At 43.5% G+C, this 22,856-nt stretch overlaps 1 protein-coding gene across 1 annotated transcript in view; it reads left to right on the forward strand.

Moving 5' to 3' along the window:
* The window catches only part of CIROZ (ciliated left-right organizer protein containing ZP-N domains), a 40,630-nt gene continuing 17,774 nt past the window's right edge, over positions 1-22,856 (forward strand). The window contains 1 exon segment of the mRNA XM_074375972.1: positions 1-22,856. This exon segment is cut by the window's right edge and continues 6,114 nt beyond it. The gene's annotated coding sequence lies outside the window, so the exon portion shown is untranslated.

The raw sequence follows: 22,856 nt of genomic DNA on the forward strand, positions 1-22,856 counted from the left end.
GCAGCGGAAGCCAAGACCTCGTAACCTCAAAAGCTAGGCAGATGCGTCCTCTCTTTTCTGCATTAGCCAGCCTCCACACCGGGAGAGAATAACTTTATTCTAAATAACAGCAATAATAGCACCTACTGCGTACCAGGTACTTCGTAGGTCCTCAAATATTTAATTGTTCCAACAGTCTTGTGTGACAGGTGCTATTGGTATTTTATCCGCACGTACAGGTAAGGAGGAAACTGAGGCATGGGGAGGTTCAGAACCTTGAAAAATGAAGTCACCCAGGTAGTAAGTGGTGGGCCTGGGATTTGACCCCTAATCCTAATGCTAACATACTTAAGCTAAGTGCACTGTTAACCTGGAGATCATCATTCTAAGTGAAGTAAGCTAGAAAGAGAAAGAAAAATACCATATAATATCACTCCTATGTGGAATCTAAAAAAAAAAAAAAAGAGGACACTAATGAACTCATCTACAAAACAGACTCACAGACATAGTAAACAATCTTATGGTTGGGGGGAAGGGGATGGGAAGGGATAAATTGGGAGTTCTGTATTTGCAAATATTAACTACTATATATAAAAAGATAAAACAGATTTCTTCTCTATAGCACAGTGAACTATTTTTAATATCTTGTAGTAACCTATAATGAAAAAGAATATGAAAATGAGTATTTATGTATATGTGACTGAAACATTGCTGTACACCAGAAATTGACACATTGTAACTGAATATACTTTAAGAAAAAAAGTGTACTTCATCTATTTTAAGACATACATTTTGTTTCACATTTCTGAAATCAATATGTGATTTCAGTTCCAGTTCCACTGATGATATGTCCTGGTTTAATTGGCAACAATTTTAGTTTTTTAGTGTACCAGCATATCAGATTCAATGAAATGCAGTAATAGCAAAGTGCTCTAAAGTTATGCATGAATGTTTAACCCTCACAACAATCCTATGAGGTAGGTGCCATTGTTATTCCTGTTTTATAGATGAGGAAACTGAGGCACAGAGGTAAGTAGCCTTGCCCAAGCTCACAGGGCTAGCAGATAGTGGAGCCAGGCTTTGAACCCAGACAGTCTGGCTCTGGAGTGGGTGCCTTCTGCTTCTTAGAGCCTCCTAGGGAATAAATATTAAGTCCTGCTCATTCATCCCTGACGCCTGCAGTTCATATTAATCAGGTTATATCTGAACCAATTTGGAGAGGTGGGGAGAGGGGAGTGGCAGTGGTCATAATGAGTGACCTTTGCCTGCCCCCAGGGGTAGCCCTACACACAGGGAACGAAGCTGGACAGCTGGCCTGATCTAATGTTCACTAACATTTCCAAACACTGGAGGAAGCAGAGAGGCCTCATCATCACAATTCACCCAGTCATTTTGGGGGAGAAGTCAGTTTTACTGCCCCCATTTTGCAGAAGAAGAAACTGAGGCTTGGAAGCCATGTGACTTGCCTGAGGTCACACACTTGCCCGAGAACGTCACCCAGCCCATAAACTGTTGGCCAGCATTTGTCAGGCTGTAGCTGTGCTCCTTCTGCCTCCCTGGGCCACTCTGTGACAAGTTTGAAGCCGAGGCATTTAGTGTGGGCGGCTTCAAGGGACCTAGGATCCTTGCTGCAAGTGGGTAGAGCTGGATAAGCAGAAACCACACAGGGACAAAGCCATAAAATTTGTCCCTTCCCCCAGAAGTTTTCAGGCAAATTGAAAAGATCAGCAAACACCGTCTTGAAGAAGGCAAATAACTCCTTCAGGAAGATAATTGATAAGAACAGAGGAAGGCTGGACAGTGGAGTCCTCCTGGTCTTTGCCGAGTTGGTCTCTGGGTTTCAGCTTGACAGTGCTCATTGTGAAAAGTTCTACTTGTTTGAAATGTGTTTCATAAATTATCTTGGTTTGCTTGCTTGTTTGTTCATATCCCTCACACATTAAGCCCAAAGCTTGTGAGAGGGCCACAGGAAGGACCTGTTTTTCCCTATCTCCTCCCTTCTGAGCCTTTGCTAAATGCTTTCCGAAGATAATGGATCAGAAAGGATTTACTGAGCTCTATGCCTTATCCAGTGCTGTGCTGAAACTATGGTGAAAAGATACACAAGAAAAATGGAAGCCCGGATGGAGTGGTCTAATTCAGGTGCCGGTGGGGACAGAATAATTGGAAAACAATCCCAATGGGCATAAAACATGTGGGTGCCTGTGCTGGGCAGATGCTGAGGGGCCGCGTGGTTCTCCGACAACTCTTTGCGGGGCTGGCTTTCAGCATAAGCATAGGGAGTCTCAACTGGAAAGAAAGGGTACTGGCAGGAGGACCAGAGTGTCAGGGTACAGACTTCAGTTTGCAACCCGGTCACTTGGACGTGCATGCCTCGCTTGGAGGCCCAGCTCTGCCAGCTCCATGCAGTCCACAGGTGTTCCTGAAACCAAGAAGACATGCCAAGGTAATAAAGGTATTTAAATTAAAGTAACTTTATTTCATCAAGATTTAATTTTCTCTTAATCCCTATGTTTTTAGGAGCTCGTCTAGGTCTAATTTAGATTTTTCTAAAACATTTTTTACTCTGAGATAATTTAAAGCTTATGATAGAGTTGCAAGAACAGTAGAAAGAGCTCCCGTGCACACTTTATCCAGATTTGCCAACTGATAACATTTTGTCACAGTTGCTTTATCATTCCCTCTCTCTATATAAAGATATGTAAAATAATGATAAAGTGTGTAACTCTGTCCTGGACTATTATCATATTCAGGAATTTTAACAGTAATATAATATAACATAATATTATATTATATAAATCTTTGGCAAGAATACCACAGAAGCAGTGTTGTGTCCTTTTTGTGGTGCTATTCTCCACTGTAAAATTACCATTTCCCCCTTTTGTAACTAATAAATAGTCTATGGGTAGACACACTGAGATGATCCCAAATATCCTGTCTGTTTTCAAATTTTCACCTGCTCGTTTTAGGATCCATTGATGACTTTTGCCTAATTAGTTATTATTAGAATGGTTGCAAAATGGTGATTTCCTAGTTCCATTTTTTCCTTCAATAATTAATTTTTAAACTTTTCATTTTGAAAAATTTCAAAGCATGGAAAATTGAAGCAACAGTCCATAGCCACTGCCTAGATGCAACTATTTTGCCCTATTTGTTTTATCTGTTTGTCTATACTGTTTCTCTACCTTTTTGCTGAATCATTTCAAGATACACTGCAGTCAGGAGATGCTTCAACCTTTATCTCCTAAGAACAAGGACATTATCCTACATGACCACAATACCATTGTCACACCCCAAAAAATTAGCAGTTATTTCCTTGTATCATCTAATATTTAGTCCATATTCAAATTTTCACAGCTGTTCCCCCAAATGTCTTTTACAGCTGCTTTATTGACCCAGGAACCAACTAACTTTCAAACATTACATTTAGTTATTACATCTTTTGGTCTTTTTAAGTCTAGAATAATCTCCCCATCTAAGATACTGACTTTTTAAAAAGATTCAGCCAGATAGTTTGTGTAATATTATACAGTTGACTCTTGAACTGCACGGGTCCACTTATACATGGAGTTTTTTCAATAGTAAATATTACAGTTATATACGATCTTTGGTTAAATTCGAGGATGGGGAACCAAGAATACAAAGGAACCATGGATACAGATTATAAATTGTACTTGGATTTTCGATCTTTGGGAGGGTCAGCACCCCTAACCCCTGTGTTGTTCAAGGGTCAGCTGTAGATTTTGGATTCATCTGATTGGTTCCTCATAGCATTATTCAACTCATTCCTTTCTGCCCTATTTTTCCTGCGTAGTAGAAGTTAGGTCTAAAAACATGATCGGGGGGGGGGTGTAGCTCAGTGGTGGAGTGCATGCTTAGTATGCACAAGGTCCTCTGTTCAATCCCCAATACCTCCGTACAATAATAATAATAAAAATAAAATAAAATAAAATAAAAACACAATCACATTCAGGTTAGACACAATGGCCAGAACACTCTGTGGGCAAAGCCATGTATGTTCCAGTGCACCCCATTAGGGGCACAATACCTGGTTGTCTCCCTTTCAGTGATGCTAAATTTGGTCTCTTGGTTAAGATTGTGACCACTGGATGCCTCCACAGAAAAGGTGTATTGTCCCTCTTCGCAATTTGCAAAGTAATCTCTGGATGATACTTTGGCACAAGGCAAATATCCCGTTTCCCTACAACCTTTCACTTAATGGTTTTAGCATCCACTGATGATCCTTGCCTGACTCAGTTACTTCACTGGGAGTTGCAAAATGGCAAAATTTTAGATGTATTATTTCTGCTACATTCTTTCATAAGGAATAGTTTTCCTTCATTAACTAGGGAGGAACTCCAGTTTCCCCTAAATGCTTTTTATCAATTTTCAGCATAGGTTGCCAATAATAGTCATCTCCAATGGTAACAAATTAATTTTATCCACCCCCCCCCTTTTTGGTGGTCACTATGAACTCGAATCTTATTTATTCAATGTTTCGCAACAGGTTACAGTCATTAGTGTTCTTAATGATCAAATTGTCCTAATTATGGCCTGGGGAAACCCTTTAAACTGGCTTTGGGTCCTTTTGATGTGTTCCCGTTGTCTTTGAGTACATTCTTGCTTTCTGGCACAATAAGATGTCCCAGGCTCGTCATGCTTTCCCTACGCCAGCCCTGGAATCAGCCATTCCTCTGAAGAGGGCTGGTTCCTTTTAGTCAGAAAAGACATTTGGAAACTAGAATCTGGGCATTAGGTGTGCTAATTACTGCTCTGATAGTCACAAGCATTTCTGAAAGGTGAAATAGTCTAATACCAAGGCAAGCTATTTTCATTTCATCATGACTTACTTTCATTTTAATTTAAATGTCTTTAGAACCTGCCAACATTAAGATATGCCTCCCCTATTTGGCATATGACTTAGATTTTTAAAATTATTTTTGTAAAAAGTCAATCAGTGCAAAAACACCAATAATAGAAAACTGAAGCCCCCTGTTCTCCCCAACCCCCTCCTATCCCTTTCAGAGGTGACCATTCTTTTAGTTGTTTCTTATGGATTTACTTATATATTTTTCTCCCTTTTTTTGATTGAAATATAGTCAGTTTACAAAGGTGTCAATTTCCGGTGTGCAGCAGCATGTTTCAGTCATATATACGCATACATATATTCCTTTTCATATTCTTTAGAATTTCTTTTTGATAGGAGGAGGTAATCAGGTTTAATTAATTAATTAATTGGAGGGGAGAGGAAGGTAATTAGGTCTATTTATTTGTTTTTAGAGGAGTTACTGGGGATTAAACCCAAGACCTTGTGCTTGCTAAGTATGTGCTCTACCACTTGAGCTGTACCCTCCCCTGCTATTTATTATTATTATTTATTTAATGGCAGTACTGGGGATTGAACCCAGGACCTTGTGCATGCTAGACACGAACTCTACCACTGAGCTATACTTCCCCCCTCATATTCTTTTTCATTATAGGTTACTACAAAATATTGAATATACTTACATATTTTTAAATAATAAAACTATTCTGCAACATTTTGTTTCATCTATTTTAGACATCTGATGATTTCCTATTATGATTAGTGAGGATTTTTAACTCATGCACACTCCATTATCATTTTTTCCATCCTCTTAATATACCTGTATCACAAGTTTTGGTTAAATGCACATTCAATCTTCTTATTATTATGACTACCTAGTTTTTGTTCAATACTGAGCTAAGGAGTAACTTTTCTAGTACAACTTTTTATTTTTCATGCAGTTAATAATTGCCTTGTTTTTTCGTTTGTTTTGCTTTCTTTGAACATCTAAATCTTCCTACACCCCCCAAAAAGTGTAGAAACCTCTTAAGGTTTTCCTTACAGTCAAATCTGTCAGACAATTATCATTTCCATTTTAAAATTTCTTGGAGGCTTTAGACCTCCTTTCCTGGTTGCTTTCTGGGACTTGTATCAGCTATCATCTGGGACTTCCTTACAGGTCTGAAATTGGCTTTATTCCACTCTCACACTTGACTGATAGTCTGGTTGTATTCAGAATTTTAGGTTAAAAGTCGCTTTTTCTCAGCTCTTTGAAGATATTTTCCCACCATCCTCTAGCTTCTTTTGTTGATTTTGAGATGTCCGTTGTATACTTGGTCATTCACATAATCTGCATCTTCTGTCTGGAATCTTTCATAACCTTCTTCTTATCACTTGTATTCTGAAATTCAAGATGGTAACTTTGTCTTCCTGATCTTTTTTCATTCATTGTTCTGGGCTTATGGTGATCTTTTCATTCTGAATATTCTTGTTCTTCAGTTCTGGAAGGGTTTGTTATATAATTACTTTGATTGCTTCTTCCCCACTGCTTTCTTGATTTTCCCTTTCTAGAATTCCTTAATTAGCTGTAGAATCACCCACAATGACCCATCAACTAAAAAACCTTTTTTCTTCTGTTGTGCAAATTTTTCTTTTGGTTATACTTTATGTGAAATTTCTTTGACACTACCTCCAGTCTTTCTATTGGGTTTTTATCTTTAGCATCTGTGTTTTTATTTTCCAAAAGATCTTCCTTATTCTCTGATTTTCTCCTTGATTATAGCAACTGTTCTTGCTTCATGGAGGTAAGACTTTTATTTAACTCTCTGAGGATATTAATGGTAGTTTCTCCAATATTTTCTTGCACACAACATTATGTCTGTTCCATTGGGGTAATTATTTTCTGTTTGTTTTGGTCTTGTCTTTCGTGTTAGATATTTCCTCAACGGAATCTTTACTCAAAGTTCACAGCCCAACTCCTTGGACCTTTTTGAGTATTTCACAGGGGGCTGCTGTTCTCACCCCACCTCTTTTAATTTCCTCTGGGGCAGAAATTGTGGATCAAGAGTGATAACATACTAATTTATTTGAGCACTCGTATGCTAGGCTCTGTTTTGAATTTAATTCTTACCTCCACCCTATTATTACCATTGCTCAGCTGAGGAAACTGAGGCACAGAAAGGACACAAAACTTAGCCAAGGTTACATAGCCAGTATGTGGCAAAACTGGGGTCTTGGCTCCAGAGCCTGTCCTCTTAATCACCTCTAATCAATCACCTTATTTGGAACCCTGGGGCACCTGTTTCTCTCTTCTTTATGAAAAACAACCACAACATTATAACATTCATTGACCACTTACCAAGTGTCAGACACTGTGCCCAAGCCCTTTGCTGTATGGATTCATTCAATCCTCAGAGCAGCCCTAGGAAGTAGGTACTATGTTTAGTTCCAATTTACAAAGTACCTTTGAGGGGTTAATCTTGCCCAAAGCCAACAGATTGTGAGGGCAGCTTCAGAATTTCAAATCTAGGTTCTCTGACTCCAGAGTGCTCACTTTTTTTTTTTTTTTTTCTTTTTCCTCCTTTTTCTTTTTTTGGACCTCAGGAGCAGAGCAGAGTTTATCGTCCTCCTCAGCCTGGGAATAAGTCTCTCTTATTTAATAATTTTCTCCATTTATTTCCAATTCCTATTCCCTCCCCCCACCCCTTCCTAGACCCTCACTCAGGTGTTTACCTGGCCTGAAATCTGCTTGTGTCTTTGTAAAACAGGCACGGTTGTTCCGTGAGTGTATTCAGCAAAAACGAGACATTTATGCAGCTCCTACCACAGGGCCAGGTGTGTTTCCAGACTAGTAGTCGACGAACTTCAGCCTTTGGGCCAAATCCAGCCACTGCCAGATTTCATATGACTCACGGGCTAAAAGTGGGTTTTTTGTTTTTTTTTTTTAACAGTGAAATGGTTGAAAAAAATCCAAAGAAGGAAATATCTTGTAACATGTGAAAATTATATATGACATTCAAATTTCAGTGTGGAAATATCTTGTAACATGTGAAAATTATATATGACATTCAAATTTCAGTGTCATCTGTAGATTGTAGTGGTCCCCAGCCTCACTCCTTCATTTCTGTATTGTCTCCGGCTGTTTTCATGCTGCATTAACAGATTACTTAGCACAAAGCCTAAAATATTTATTATCTGGCCCTTTATGGGGAAAAAAAAAGTTGACCCCTGCTCTAGATGTTGTGGATACACGAATGAGCGTAGTATTGTTAATTTATATAACTAGAATGATGGTTTAATTGGGGAGGGGGACACGTCATCCGATCTGGGACTTTTGAGATTGAAAGACAAACTATTCATTACTGGGACAATGTAGGGTAAACTAGTCTGTCTCTGGGAAACTAGGATGTATGGCCATTTCTCTTTAAGCCTCATCCTGCCCAAGATCACCAGCTTTGTTGGCTGTGCTTTTAGAATTTGTCCGTGTTGTGCAAATGTCTCTAGAACAGGGCTCAGCGAATTACAGCTTATGGGTGAAATCTGGGCCACCGTGGGTTTTGTTCAGCTTGCAAGCAAAGATTTTTAAATGGCTGGGGGTGGGGAACCAAAAGAAGAATAATATTTTGGGACAGAGAAAAATTATATGAAATTCAAATTTGAGTGTCCATAAGCAGTTTTGTTGGAATGGCCACGCCCATCATTTGCATATCATCTAAGGCAAGCAGAGACCCTCTGGTATGAAAAGCCACAATCTTTGTTACCTGGCCTTTTAGAGAAGGACTTGCCAAGCCCTGCTCGGGGTGGTCACTTCTGACTGCTGCAGCATGTTCTATCGTGTGGCTCTCCCATACTGCCTTGCTTATTCCCGATGACTGTCTCTGGTTTGTCCCCTGGTTTGTTACCCACTGCAAACCAGAGGAGAAAGTCTCTGAGATGCATCTAAGTGAGACAGCTGGCTCATGGAGTGGACACACACTTCATTTTCCTTCCTTCTGTGTTGGCACAATTTCTAAGATTTTCAGTTATTCATTATTTGACGTCCATCAAACGGTGCTGAGGTGTCTGTGCCCTTCTCCCCACACCATTTGTAAATACATCTATTCATTCAACAAACATTAATTAAGCACTTCACTTACTAAGTGCCCACTTACTCTAGGCACTGGGGATACAGCTAACAGAGAAAACTCCTTGTCTTGGCGCTCACACTTGCCTGTGCTGTATTCACAGGCACCCTTCCCAGCACTTGGTGTCAATAGCTGTTGAAATCCTCATGACAATTCTATGAAGTAGATAAAAATCCCCTCCATTTCCACATAAGGAAACCAGTGCAGAAATGCCAGGGTGGGTGTCACTCCCCCCAGACTGGTTGTGGCACCTGGACTCTGAGCTCTTTGCTCTCCTGCCTCTCTGCACGGTTTTGCCAACACTCCACCTCTCTCATTTCCACCTTCCTAATTTTTGCTGTTCTGATGAGTGTAAAATGCTCTCTCATCATGTGGTTTTAATTTGCACTTCTCTGATATCTAGTGAATTTGAATATTTCTAGAGTCTGGGTTCTTAACTGTTAATTTGCATCTTGAAATCAAACTAGTATATCTTCTACACAAGGTGAAAAAAACATTTAAAAAAATTATTTTGGGGGGGAGGTAATTAGGTTTATTTATTAATTTTTTTTAATAGAAGCACTGGGGATTGAACCCAGGACCTTGTGCATGCTAAGCATGTGCTCTACCACTGATCTCTACCCTCCCCCCTAAAAAAAACACATTTTAACAAAGAAATTCACAGACATTTCCATGCCTTATTCCCTTGTTACAACTTGAGGCTTGCGTTCTAGAACGGGGACTCACAGATCTTGGCATGATGTGCTTCATGCAGGCCACCTGGGGTCAAAGTTCAAGCCAGTCACTAGCTGTGTGACTTGAAAATTACTAACTACTCAGGGTCTCTGTTTCCTCCTCTGTAAAATGGGGGCTGCAATAGTCTCTGTTGCATAGGATTGCTGCAGAATTTACTTGCCTGGCACACAGAAGGTTCCGATCAGTATTAGCTACTATTCTTAATCCCATTAGAGCTCACAAGAAAGGGGAAAGGAATCATTATGTGGTGATGTCAGAGAGCTTAGCATTTTCCGAGGGTCTCCCATGACACCAGTGTGAGTAATCTCAGTGCTTAGCTTTCTCAGGGGGAAATTTTGCTGGACTAGAGCAATTACAGAGCCAGCAAAGTTTATATTGGGGAGTTAAAGCATGTGATTGTTTGTCAACATGACTTCATAAGGGGTTTGGGAATCTTTGCTCTCTTCCAGCTGTTGGCTGAGAATGATAATGGGGTGCACACCCAACACTGTCCCTTATCTGGGGGGTCAGGTACATGAGGAGGTATCCAGAGGTCCTCTAGTGTCTCAGTTGTCCTAGGGTCCTCACCAGGGAGTCTAACAGAGGCAGAGTGAAGACCCAGACATAGTGGGCACTGCCCAAGAAATGGAAGTGGAGAGAGGGCTGAACTTTCTTCTGCAAGTGCTGACCCACGCCCTGGGCTTCGGTGCTGAGACACAGGCCATCATTATTCCCTCCACAGCACTCCTGGAGGGCCTATCTGGAAAAACACCAAATGTATGTAGAAACAAGGATCTAAGTCATTCTCAGTGAAAGAGAAATCATACCGTACAGGTGGGCTCTGGATTCTGACTGAGCTGGGCTTGAATCCCTGCTGGGTGACCTTTGTTAAGTGTCTTAACTTCTCTGAGCCCATTTTTTTCTGATGTCTGTCTCACTGGGCTTCTTCACCTTTTGTGTATTACACATGGATCCCTTGGGTGTTTGGTGAAGCCTGTGGACCCCTTCTCAGAATAACATTTTTAAATGCATGTAGTAAAATACACGGGATTACAAAGAAACAGTTATGTCCAACCCAAGTGTCCGTCGACAGATGGATAAGTAAACAAAATGTGGTGCATACATACAATGGAATATTCACTCTTAAAAAAGAAGGGCATTCCGACACATGAATGAACCTTGAGGATGTAATGCTAAGTGAAATAAGCCAGTCACGAGAGGACAAGTACTGTGCGATTCCACCTGTATGAGGTCCCCAGATTAGTGAAATTCAAGGAGACAGAAAGCAGAATGGGGGTGCCAGGGGCTGGGGGAGAGGAGGTTGGGAGTTATTGTTTATTGCGTGCAGAGTTTCAGTTCTGTAAGACAGAGAGAGTTCCGGAGATGGATAATGGTCATGGTTGCACAACAGTGCTTAATGCCATTCAACTGTATACTTAAAAATGGTTAAGAGGGTCAATTTTATGTTGCTACGTGGTTTTTACCACAAGTTAAAATAATAAAAGAGGTGCTTTACAGAAAAATTATATCAAAGCTCAGTTATCCAAAACAGAAACAGACTCGCAGACATAGTAAACATCTCATGGTTATTGGGGAAAAGGGGTGGGAAGGGATAAATTTGGGAGTTTGAGATTTACAAATGTTAGCCACTATATATAAAAACAGACTTTAAAAAAGTTTCTTCTGTATAGCACAGGGAACTATGTTCAATATTTTATAATAACCATTAATGAAAAAGAATATGAAAACAAATATATGTATGTATATGCATGACTGGGACATTGTGCTGTACACCAGAAAGTGACATGTTGTAACTGACTGTGCTTCAATTTTAAAAAATACAAATAAAAAAATAAAAAGCTCAGTTATCAAAATATTAAGCTAATGTATGATATAATAAGGACTGTTTTCTTAGGAATTAAGTGGCAGCAGGTCAATTCACTACTATAATTCAAAAGCAGTGATACCCATAAAAGATCTCTGAACCACTCTGTAACATCTCACGTGATACAAATATCTGGGATTTCCACTGGGGACAGAGTCATAACAATGATGAGGCTTATTGCCTACTTTCATAACAGAAACAAATGCTAAATTCCAGTTAGCAGTTAGTGAAAATAAATATGTAATTTTTCCCCTCATCCAAGTTCAAGAACTCCCCAAATTCTACACCTATACCCTTGGGGTGGACTCTGGGTAGGAATCCCCACATTAGATTTTCTATGTCTTAGAACCGTGCCTGATTCTGGAATCACTTGATAAATGGTGGATCTTGGTAGCAGAAAAACTGGCTCCCCTCTGGGAGGGAAGGATGATCAAAGATTTGCATTTCTGTTCCCAGAGGAGAGGGAACTCTTCCCTAAAATGGATTAAATCTCTCCTTCTAATAGAGCAAAGAAGAAAGTCGGGTATCTTTATCACAACTCATTGTCCATTCATTTCCTGGTTCCCAGGATGCTGTGTGTGTTTTGTAACTGACTGATCAGGTAGCTTCTCAAGAAGCCTGGTAATCGTTTGGTTAAACATCAGTTTCCTCATCTATAAAGTGGTCATGATGGTGCCAGACCTCACTGAGATGGGTGAACTTAAAATGCTCTGGAAGCTTGACAATTGGAGTTAATATATTATATTAACCTTTGACCTCTAAGTATCAAAAGAAACCAGTGAGTGGGTTAGTGGTTTCTGTTTTTGAAAAACTGGCTTAGTAGGTAGAAGAGCCCTCAGTCTAAAAAGAATTTCACAATTTCTCATTTGCAAGAAAGGGAGGGTGTTAATAAATAAAACCGTGGTGAAACTGCGGGGGCTGTGATTCGGCCAGTTCCCAAGGTGTCCAATATATTGAGTAAAAGCAATTTTGAAAATGTGATTTTTCCCAAATGGAGAAATGAAATTTGAGTGCAACTGAGAAGATTCCAATGAAACCGCTTTCCCTAAGAATGTCCAACACAGGAGCCCCGTGTGTGTGTGTGTGTGTGTGTGTGTGTGTGTGTGTGTGTGTGTGTGTGTGTGAAGGGCAGATGTGTAAGGGTCTGTAGAGGAGTGTGTAGCTCTGTGTATAGAAGGAGGAATGGACTTGGGGTTGTCAAAATAGGGAAGAAAAGCTGCTTTTCGATTCCTGTTTCCTCTTATCTTTTTCAGGTTTAAACGGGAGGTTGTGGGTGGTGGCTGTAGGTTCTCTTGAGTGAGATGAGTGAGTTGGGTACCAGGACACTTGCCCTGGCCTTGGCATTCCTGGGTAAAGCCTTCTGAAGACGGCCAGGGCATCCAGGCCCCACGACACTCTCAAAAAGTCCCTGTGAAGGTTTAACCATCTGTGTGTTCTGCTATTTTATTTTATTTTATTTTATTTTATTTTTTACCATTTTTCTTTCCCTAATGGAAGTATTGGAAATTGAACCCAGGACCTCATGCATGTTAAGCATGTGCTTTACCACTGGGCTCTACCCACCCCTCTGTGTGTTTTGCTCTTGTTTGCTTTTGTTGGGTGTCCTGAGGGCCTCCCACCTGTGCATGAACAGACCCTGTGACATGCAGCCTTTCAGCACCACCCTGGGTCCCGGCTTCCAACCCCATCCCTTCTCTGGAGGCTCAGGATAAATCCAAAGTAACGTGGGATTAAGGAAGTTTCGTCGACAGAGGGATGAGTCAAAAAGAAATCATCCCAAACAGACGGAGCAATAGATAAACAGTCCAAGTAGAGCCTTGGTGGTGGCTCCGTAAGTATTCATTGAACACTTCCGACTTTTCTATGTGTTTGAAAATTATCATAATAAAATACTGGGTAAGGGGAGAGATCCAAATGGGAAAAAAAAGGTCTTGTTATCCCTTGACCCCTAAATGTTGATGTAGCTGGGATAATTTTCTTCCAGCTGTTTAAAAAAATCCAAAAATGAATAACAGAATTAATTGGATTCCAAGAATGAAGTGGAGAAGTGTATCCCTGACCTTTAAATTCTGCTGCAACCTAACTCGCTCAGAATGGGCAAAGCATGTTGGTGGCTGTTGCAGGTTGACTTGTATCCGTCAAAAAGATGTGTTCATAGTGGAAAAGAATCTGAGAAAAAAATAGATGTATATATAACTGAATCGCTTTGCTGTACACCTGAAAGTAACATTGTAAATCAACTACACTTCAATAAAAAATAAGAATTAAAAAAATTAAAATAAAAAAAAAAATAAGTTGTGTTCAGACCCCTCGTACTGGTGAATGGGGCCTTATTTGGAAACACAGTCTTGGAAGAAGTAATCAATGTAAAAATGAGGTCAGATTTAGGTGGGTTCTAATCCAGTGACTGGTATCTTTATAAGAGGGACATTTGGACCAGAGACAGACAGGGCGAAGGCCGTGTGAAGATGGAGGCAGACTGGAGTGATGCACCCACAAGCCAAGGAGCACCGAGGGGGTACCTGTAACCACTAGGGACTAGGAAGAAGGAAGGAGCCTCCTCTAGAGGCTTCAGAAAGAGCATGGCCTTGCTGACACCTTGGTGGCCTCCAGAACTGTGAGAATCAGTCTCTGTGGTTGTCAGTCACCTGGCATATGGGACTTTGCTCAGGAACAGAGTGGCTGCTTTGGGCTGCAGCTGAAACAGGAGGGGCAGCTCCTGGCACAAAGCAGCTGATCAATGAGTAGCTGGGACGGACTGACTGGCAGTGTCACATAATTTATTTCGTATGTCTTTATGGTTTGTTCCCCTCTCCCTCATACTAGAAAGAAACCTCCAGGAGGGCAGGGAAGAGAGTTCCCGCTCACCACTGTGACCCCTGCATCCGGAACAGGGCTTGGCACGTGGCAGGTGCTCAATGAACATCGGTTGAATGACTGTCCACTGTATTTTGCAGAACTAAGGCTGCTCCCTATTACTTCTGCCCTGTTGTTCCTTTCTTCACTCAGCAAGTGTTTGTTAAGAGCTGCTCTGTGCCCGGGACTCTGCCGGGATTTTGAAGTTTGAAGTTCCTTGACTTTCAATGATGGCAAGTCTTTGGGGGTGGGGTTGGGGGGAGGCATATGTACAGATAGACTAGAACAGTTAGAGTCAAGACATGTATTTTTCACTGGCAAGGGGCATTAGGAGCCTTAGGGTCCCAAGCCCGCATTGTGCAGGTGTATTGGTCTGCTGGGGCTGCCAGAACAAAGTGCCACAGACTGGGGGACTTCAACAACAGAAATTAATTTTCTTACAGTTCTGGAGCCTAGAAGTCGGAGCTCAAGGTGTCAGCAGGATTGGTTGCTTCTGAGGCCTCTCTCCTTGGCTTGTGGATGGCTGTCTTCTCCCATGTCTTCGTGGATTTTCCCCCTCTGTGTGTCTGTCCTAGCTTCCTCTTACAAGGACACTAATCCGATTAGATTAGGGCCCCCCATGACCTCATTTGGACTTAGTTACCTCTGTAAAGACCCTATCTCCAAATAAGGTCATGTAATGAGGTACTAGTGGTTAGGACTTCAATATATGAATTTTTTGAGATTGTGGGGCACAGAACTCTGCCCCCAACAGCAGGTGTGGAAAGGCAAGCACAGGGAAGGGAGGTGATTTGCCCGAGCTGGTCAGCGGCACAACTGGGGCCAGGATGTATCTCCCAACTTCTGGTCTGGTTCTTCCTTCCACTCTTATTCGTAGCTTTGCTTTGTGGCACGAAAGCACTATGTGCTTTGAAAATGTCTAACAAGGAGATCCAGGCCAGCGGTGCTAGTCCTGGAGAACTTGGAGGAGAGTAACCTAATGAGTGAGAGTGGAGGTTGCAGCCTCTAGGAAAAGGCACAGCCTGGAGGCAGGAGGGCTGGAGTGTGCAGGGGACCCTGGTCTCCTGAATGGATGATGGTCCTGTGCTCTCAGCTAGCCCCCTTACTCCTTCCCTGACCCCCTTCCAGGCCATTCTCAATGCAGTGCCCGTTGTGATCCTTGCAAAACCTAAGTCAGCTGCCGTCCCTCCTCTGTTCATGATTTTTCTCACCTGGGCTGGTTTATTCAGCAATTTTCCATTCATCGTTTCAGCATCTCTCCAAGCCTCAGCTGGCGGGAGTGGCTGCTCTCAGATCCCTTTGAACCCTGCCAGGTGGGACCCCAGGGAAGGTTTTTGGGAAGTCGGGTCAAGAGAGCATGACTGTTCTTCAGGTTAAACTCGGCTGCTCAGCTTCCTTCCTTCCTTTGGCCTGGAGACAGTCGACGGGGTTCAGGCACACCACCCATAATATGGCATCTTGGCATATTGGATATTTTAAGCTGAGGGAGTTTGGGAAAACAGCAGAAGCAGGAAGGACTCTCTGACCTCCCCTGAAGCAGGTCATAAGACCCTCAGGTGAGAGGAGCCCTCCGTATACCCAGGGGAAGGGGGCATCCTTTCCTCCAAGACGAGGGACACTGAGAGGCATCTGAACGAACAGGCCTTGCTAAGTCTCCCCAGATGCCTACACTCACCTCATACACTTCGTCTCATCTTTCCATGATTTTCCACTCTTCCTCAAGCCCAGCATAAAAACACTCTGGTTGAACCATTTCTTAGGGTCTTCATTTTCTTATGAAGGCTCCTGTGTCTTGTAAAACTTATATGAAATCAACATGTATGTTCTTCTCCTGTTAATCTGTCTTGTCAGCTTCATTTTGAGACCCCTGCCAGGGACCCTAAGAGGGTCTGGGAAAACTTTTCTTTCCTCCCTGCACAGACTTCTCCTGTAAGCTGAGGTGGAGGCCTTGCCTTTCGGGGGAACCGATCTATTGACATCTTTCTGGTCCCTGCTCTTACTTGGAGTCCCAGGGCTATCTCACCAATTCGAGGAGCTGGGAGATGCTAACACCTACCTGAGCTTTCTGGCACCTGAGTGACCCTTGAGACCTGCGCTGGAGGGGAGGAGGGGAGCTGACCTTTTATTTATGTGCTTGGAACTGCTTCCAGGTACATTTGTCCAGGCCAGGAGGCAGCTGCTGGGTTCAAGTTGACCAAGAGATGCTTGATCTCAAGGAGTTTTCAAATGACAGGGGTCCTAGTCACAAGCTGTTGAATTGGCGAGGCTATGGAGAAAAATCTCATTTGCCTTAGCAGCAGGGTTGCTGCCTCCCTTCCCCAGGGGAGATCCACTTTTAAGAAGCACTTTGAAAAGCTCCTGTTGAGTGGGAAGTGAGGCCTCCAAGGACCAGCTTGAATGTCAACAATAGCTGACTTTCCGGGTGGGAGGCTGGCCGTTCCTGGCAGGGCTCCTGTTTAGTGAGATGACTGAGAAGCTGAGTAGAGGAGTGGGAGAAGAGAAGGCCTCGGCTCTGTCCCCCTGAAAGCCCCCAGGACCTATCTCCTTCTCACGGATGCCCAGAGAGGGGGCTCAGCTTTGGGATGGAGGGTCATTCTACCCCAAGGCTGGGATGGGCAAGTTCAGGGGCCTCTGTAGCTGGGTTGCAGAAGTGAGGAGGCAAAACCCCAACCTACATCTTTTTCCTCACCATTTGTCAATCTTCGGGGGTTCCGAAGCTCAAGAAGGAGTATTGGAGTGGGTACCAAAGGAGGGGTGGTCGTCCACCCCCCCCACCGCCCCAGTCTCTTGCAAGGTCAGTTTTGTGCAGCTTTCCTCAACGGAACAGCAGAGGCAAAGTCCCGGTGAGGATGGTGCTAAATGTCAGAGACAACCACTTCTTCCCTGGTTTATTTCTCTGTTCTAGTTCCAGATTTACTCGCCCTCAGAGAACCTCACTCCAAGCCCAGTTGCCCCAGCCAGGTCTTTGTTTTGTGAATTAATCAGGTAATAATAGTGCTCCCCCTGTCTGGGAGCCAGAGGACGCTGGCTGCAGCAGGTTTGGCCAGCGGGGAGGAGACTGCCCCCTCGGAGAGGGACCCGCACTTGCCGGCGAGGTGAATTCGATGAGTGGAGTTAGGCAGCTGGCTGCCTCTTGTTCCACTGGCTCTAAGGCTGCGGGCTCAGCTCAGATTCCCTGCAGGGAATTCTTGGCCAGCCCACTCTGTGTAGACTGTGAGCCTTGGCAGGTGGCCTGGCCCTGTCCCACCCAGGAGTCGACGGGCTTGGGGACAGCATTCTTAGGTGAAATCATAGCACCCTATCCTGCCCTTTTATATGTAACTTTTCAAATTGAGTCTTAACACGCATACAGAAAAACATAGATCTTGTTAAAGAAGAATTTTTAAAAATGGTATAATCATGACTTTCATACAAATATTGAATGAACACATGTAAGAGATCTTATTTAATTCATTAACTAACGAGGGAACCAGTACGACATTATGATCGGTTCAAAGGAGAACCCAAGGAGCAGACACACATATAGGCAGTCAGGAATGCCGGAAAGAGGTTATTAGATACAAAATTGGTCATGATCCATAAGTCAGGAATCAACCGCGACTCCACTGGACACAATATGCATTTTTCTGGACAAGAGTCATTTGCATTTTTATTAGTATTCACCAACGTACAGAGTTGTAAAGTAGCTCAAAGGCGATGAAAGGTGCAGAGAATCAAATAATCCCCCAAAGTGCACTAGACACATCTGATTTTCCGTTAAAGAAACCTAGTAATGCTGGGGATAGATTTCAAAGGATGTCACAGTTTTCCCCTGCAGCACTAGTGCATTGCCCCATTCATTGTTCCAAAGCAAGCGCTCCTGTGAATACCACCCAGGACAAGAAACAGACCATCATGACCTTGGTAGCCTTTCTTAGGCTTCTCATTCATTCCTCACTCTCATCTTCCTCCCTGAAGCTAATCACTCTCCGGATTTCCAAACCCAAGGGCTAGTTTGATCTATTTTTTTTTTTTACTTCTATTAAAGTAATCAAAGAGTATGTACTCTTCGTGTGTGGCTTCTTTCACTCAGCAAAATGTTTCTGAGATTTATTTGTGCACGTCAGTAATTCATCCCTTTTTTTTATCACACTGTCCGTTGGATGAACAGACCACCATAGCCGTTCTACTATTGATGGGCATTTGAGCAGTTTCCAATTTTAGGAAACAATAGAGCAGCAGTGAACAATCTTCTCTGTGTCTTCTGGTGCCCACGTGCTCACACTTCAGTGGGAGTGGAATTGCTGGAGGTCAGAGGGTGGAGGTATGTGCAGTTGAGTAACTCCTACCAGGTTCCCAAAGTAGTTGAACCAACCTCATTCCCACTGGGAGGCAGGACCTTCCTACTGCTCTGTGTCCTGTTGTCTCTTCCTGTTATTGTCAGCCCCTCTTTCCAGCTTCTGGCTCCAGGATTGTTTTCTGAACTTCCCTAAGGAAAATTGCTTTCCGAAAAGTTTAGGCTCTTGCCTCCAGTCATTTTAAAATAGCTAGTCTCACCAGCTAGGAAGATTCTCTTGAAACGTAAGGGAGCTCCTGTCCCTTCCTTGCTTGGAGTTCTCCAGGGCAAGAATCTTCATTCTTAAGATACAACGCCAGTCTGCACTTTTTCACCCAGGTCCCCGCCTGTCTCACCTTGTACCCAACACTTGCAACCTTGTCACTGGCTCCAGCTCCACTGATCTTCTTTCGGTTCCTTAAACACACCCAACTCATTCTGTATTTTAAAAATCTGCACCTGGTGTTCCCCCTGCTGGGGATACCTGTCCCCAGATCTTTGCCTGGGACTCCTTGACACACCATCTTGGCTCAAATGTCACTGCTCACCAACATTTTACCTGACATAGGAAATTTGAAATAAGGTAAAAAAATATAACTGCCTGCCTCCAGGGTTCACAGGACACTCTTTCTGCTATCTGATTCTAGTCTTGCATTGTCTCTGAGCTGTTTTACAGCGTTGGAAGCTGTAGAGCGCCTATGACAAGGCAAATGATCCTTGTCTTTGGACGTGCGGATAAACTGCATCACAGGCAGTTCAACTGACTTCCCTCACCCTCTGTGGAAGGAGCCAGTTTTGGTCTATTTGCAAATTCATTCCAACATTTTTCATCTATCAATATGTCTGTTCTTTGATTTCTCCTTTGAACTGGTTGTAACATCTGCCTGATTCCCTCATTAATAAGGTTAAATAACATCTTTCACATGAGTTCATTTTTTAATCCATATGAAAGTCACGATGTTACCTTTTTTGAAAATTCTCTTTTAACACCAACCTTCTGCACTGCAAATGCTTTGTATTTCATTGCTTTGTTTTATTTTCTTCAGAGGTGGATTGTCTTCTGAGATTGCTTTGTTCATTGATTTCTTTCCTTGTTTTGGGTGGGTCTTTCCCTGTCTTGGTCACTTGCTGGGGTAGGACCTCCAAATAAATAGAAGGGACTGACTGAAGGAAGGTAGCCCCAGCAGCACCTGTGTCCAGTCCCCCCACCCCAGCCAACAGCCCCTCCCTGCCCCTCCTCTCCTGCCGGGCTGTCTGTCTTGCCTGTGTTTACCTGTGGTGTTCCCAGGGCTCCTCCCCTTCAGGTCAAACAAGGACAGACCAAGCCCTGGCTTGAAATTTCAACAGAGAAATGAATGATGTTTTTATGACTTGCATCATTCAGGCATTTCCCCATGGAGCAGACTGAGAAGCAACCTGGTAATACTGGGTAACTTGGGAAGTGAGAAAGCCTTCTGCAGAAGCTACATTTCAATCTCTCATTCTCCTGAGGAGGAAATGGGATTCCGGGGAGCCCAGTGCTGGTGGTCACGTGGCTGGCTGGTGCCAGAATGGAGTTTGGGCCTGGATCCTCTGACTTGGAGTTTGGCACTAATGAAAACCCAGCACGTGGTGTGTGTGTTGTGTGCCATGGTTGCTTTCAGGGACTTGTGTCCATTAACTCAGCATTATGACAGCACGATTTTTAGATGAGGAAATCAAGGTCCAGAGGCAGGAATGACTTGTCTCAGGTCCCACAGCCGTGAACGGGAGAGCCAGCATTTCACCCCAGGCAGGTGAACTCCGAAGGCTCTGCCACCAGATAGAAGACACTAGAAAAATGGCACATCTCTGTCGAACACATCTTCTGGGTGGTTGTACGTACATCATCTCGTTTTACCTTCTTGAAACCCAAAGAGGGAGGTGCTGGTTCAGGAGTCCCTAAGACCAGCCTTGCTCAGGGCACCAACTTCAAGTTCAGGGGTCCCCCAAGACCACCTGCAGTTTGGTCGTTCGTTAGAAGGACTCATAGAACTCAGAAAAGCTGTTATAGTCATGGTTCTGGTTCATTATAGTGAAAGGACACAGGCTGAGCTCAGCTGAAGGAAGAGGCGCACAGAGCAGAATCCAGGACAGCTCCGGGTACAAGCTTTTAGTCATTCTTTCCCAGTGGAGTCATGAGAGCAGAGCTAACTCCTCCCAGCAATGATGTGTGACCATATATCAGGATATTGCCAGCCAGGAAAGCTCACCTGAGCCTTGGTGTCCAGAGTTTTTACTGGGGGTCAGTCACACAGGCACAGCTGACACCTGACCTTAGTCTCCAGCCCCTACAGATACCTTGAGCCGATACCACAATGTCCAAGGTCCGCCACAATATCTCACATAATCAGCAAAAAGCATCCGGTGTGGCCCAAGCTTGCAGGTAGACAAAGACTCTTATCAGGTGAAATATTCCACAGGCTTAGAATTCACCTCCTAGGAGCTGGGGGCAAAGGACCAAATCGTTCTATGGGCAAGATGAATCCTTTCTTGAGCTTGGGCTCACTTTTCAGGAGAGGAAGTGGAGTCTTGGAGAGGTTGAAAGAACTTGCTCAGGTCACACAGCCAGATCCAGGATCTGAAATCTGACAGTCCAACCCACCCCAGGGCCCCATGTATCTTGTGTTCTTCCCGGCAGCTTTAATGTCTCTGTTGGGAGAGAAATTAACCCAGGAGATAAGATTTTTCCATCTTCCCATTTCTCCAGTTGTCAGATCAGTCTTGTCTAGAGTACATTTAATTTAAGATCTCTATCAACTCTGTGCCATTAGGGAGGCCTGGGCAGGGCTCTATTCAAGGAGCTACATTGCATCCAACAAGATTCTACTATCGCATTTGATTTTTTTTTTTCCTGTGTGGTTACAGAAAACTCTAGTGTACTTGGAATGAAAACACATATCTAACACTTATTTATCAGGTGTCTGTGGATGCCAGGCACGGGGCAAGGGGCTGGGGTGCTATAGTGAATAAGTTAGACACAATTTATGCCTTTTCGTGGAACTTATATTTTAGTAGATGCAGAGAGAAGGGAAATAGACAGATCACCAGGTAGTTACTTCGTCCGTCATTCCTGGTCTCCTGATCACGCAGGGCTGCAGCCGAAACCATTTCCCAGGAAGTATTTACTAAGCAGCTACTGTGCATCAGGCTCTGGTCCACAGAAGGCCTTGGGAATAGACTGTGAACAAGACAGACACAGCCACTGCCCTCCTCGAGCTCGTTTTCACTTGAGTGGGAGACAAGCTTACCTGCACTTATCTTCACCCAACTGATCTTCACCCAACTGGGAGAAATAAGCAGTAATCTTGGGAACCACTAGATAACTTAATTTCCAACAGCGATGTGAGCCAGGAAGGAAACAAACACAAGGCGAGGGTAGAGAAGAGATGGAAATGGGCAGGGAGAATCTCCCAGAGGAGGTGACATTGAAGCTGAGACCTGCTGGATGAAGAGGAGCCAGGTGTGTGAAGAACAGGGAACGGTGCTTCAGGCAGAGGGAACAGTATGTGCAGAGGCCCTGACGTGGACAAAAGTCAAGCTTGGCTGGAGCGTGGTAATGGAAGAGGACAGAGAGGTGGGCAGGGCTGTGTGGTTGGTAGAAATGTTTGAATTTTATTCCAAGGGCAGTGGGGAGCTGTTGAAGGCTTCTGAGAAAGGACTGACATCTCATTTATGTTTTAAGATCCTTCTTGAATGCTGTCTGGAGACTGGATTGGGGGTGAGCATACTGCCTCTCACCTCGGGCTGTGCCCAGGAGTCCTCAGCTGAGCTGCAAAGCTCCAAGAATGCCCTGGTTTCCCCCTACTTCTCTTTTATGAGTTGAGTGACTCGTAAACGATTCCTATCCGAGGCCTGTTCATACCTTTAAACTGCACGTGGTTATCACGCATCTGTGCTGTGCAGACTCAGCCCCGAGCCCCCCCTTTCTCCACCGACTCTCCCGGACAATGGGAGGCTGTGTCCACAATGATGACCCTGAGGCCTGCCAGGAGTCAGATGTACCTCCCGTGTCAGCAGAGGAACATCACACTGGGGTCAGTATTGATTCAGGGTCATGTGCATTCTAACAATTATTCGATTTCTCTGACACTCTCATTTGTTGACTATGAGCTGGAAAATGATGGTGGGGATGTTTAGGCACCTTATCTTGCTGCTCTG

The sequence above is a fragment of the Camelus bactrianus genome, chromosome 13 (assembly GCF_048773025.1).
Source record: "Camelus bactrianus isolate YW-2024 breed Bactrian camel chromosome 13, ASM4877302v1, whole genome shotgun sequence".
In the NCBI taxonomy this organism is placed as follows: Eukaryota; Metazoa; Chordata; class Mammalia; order Artiodactyla; family Camelidae; genus Camelus; species Camelus bactrianus.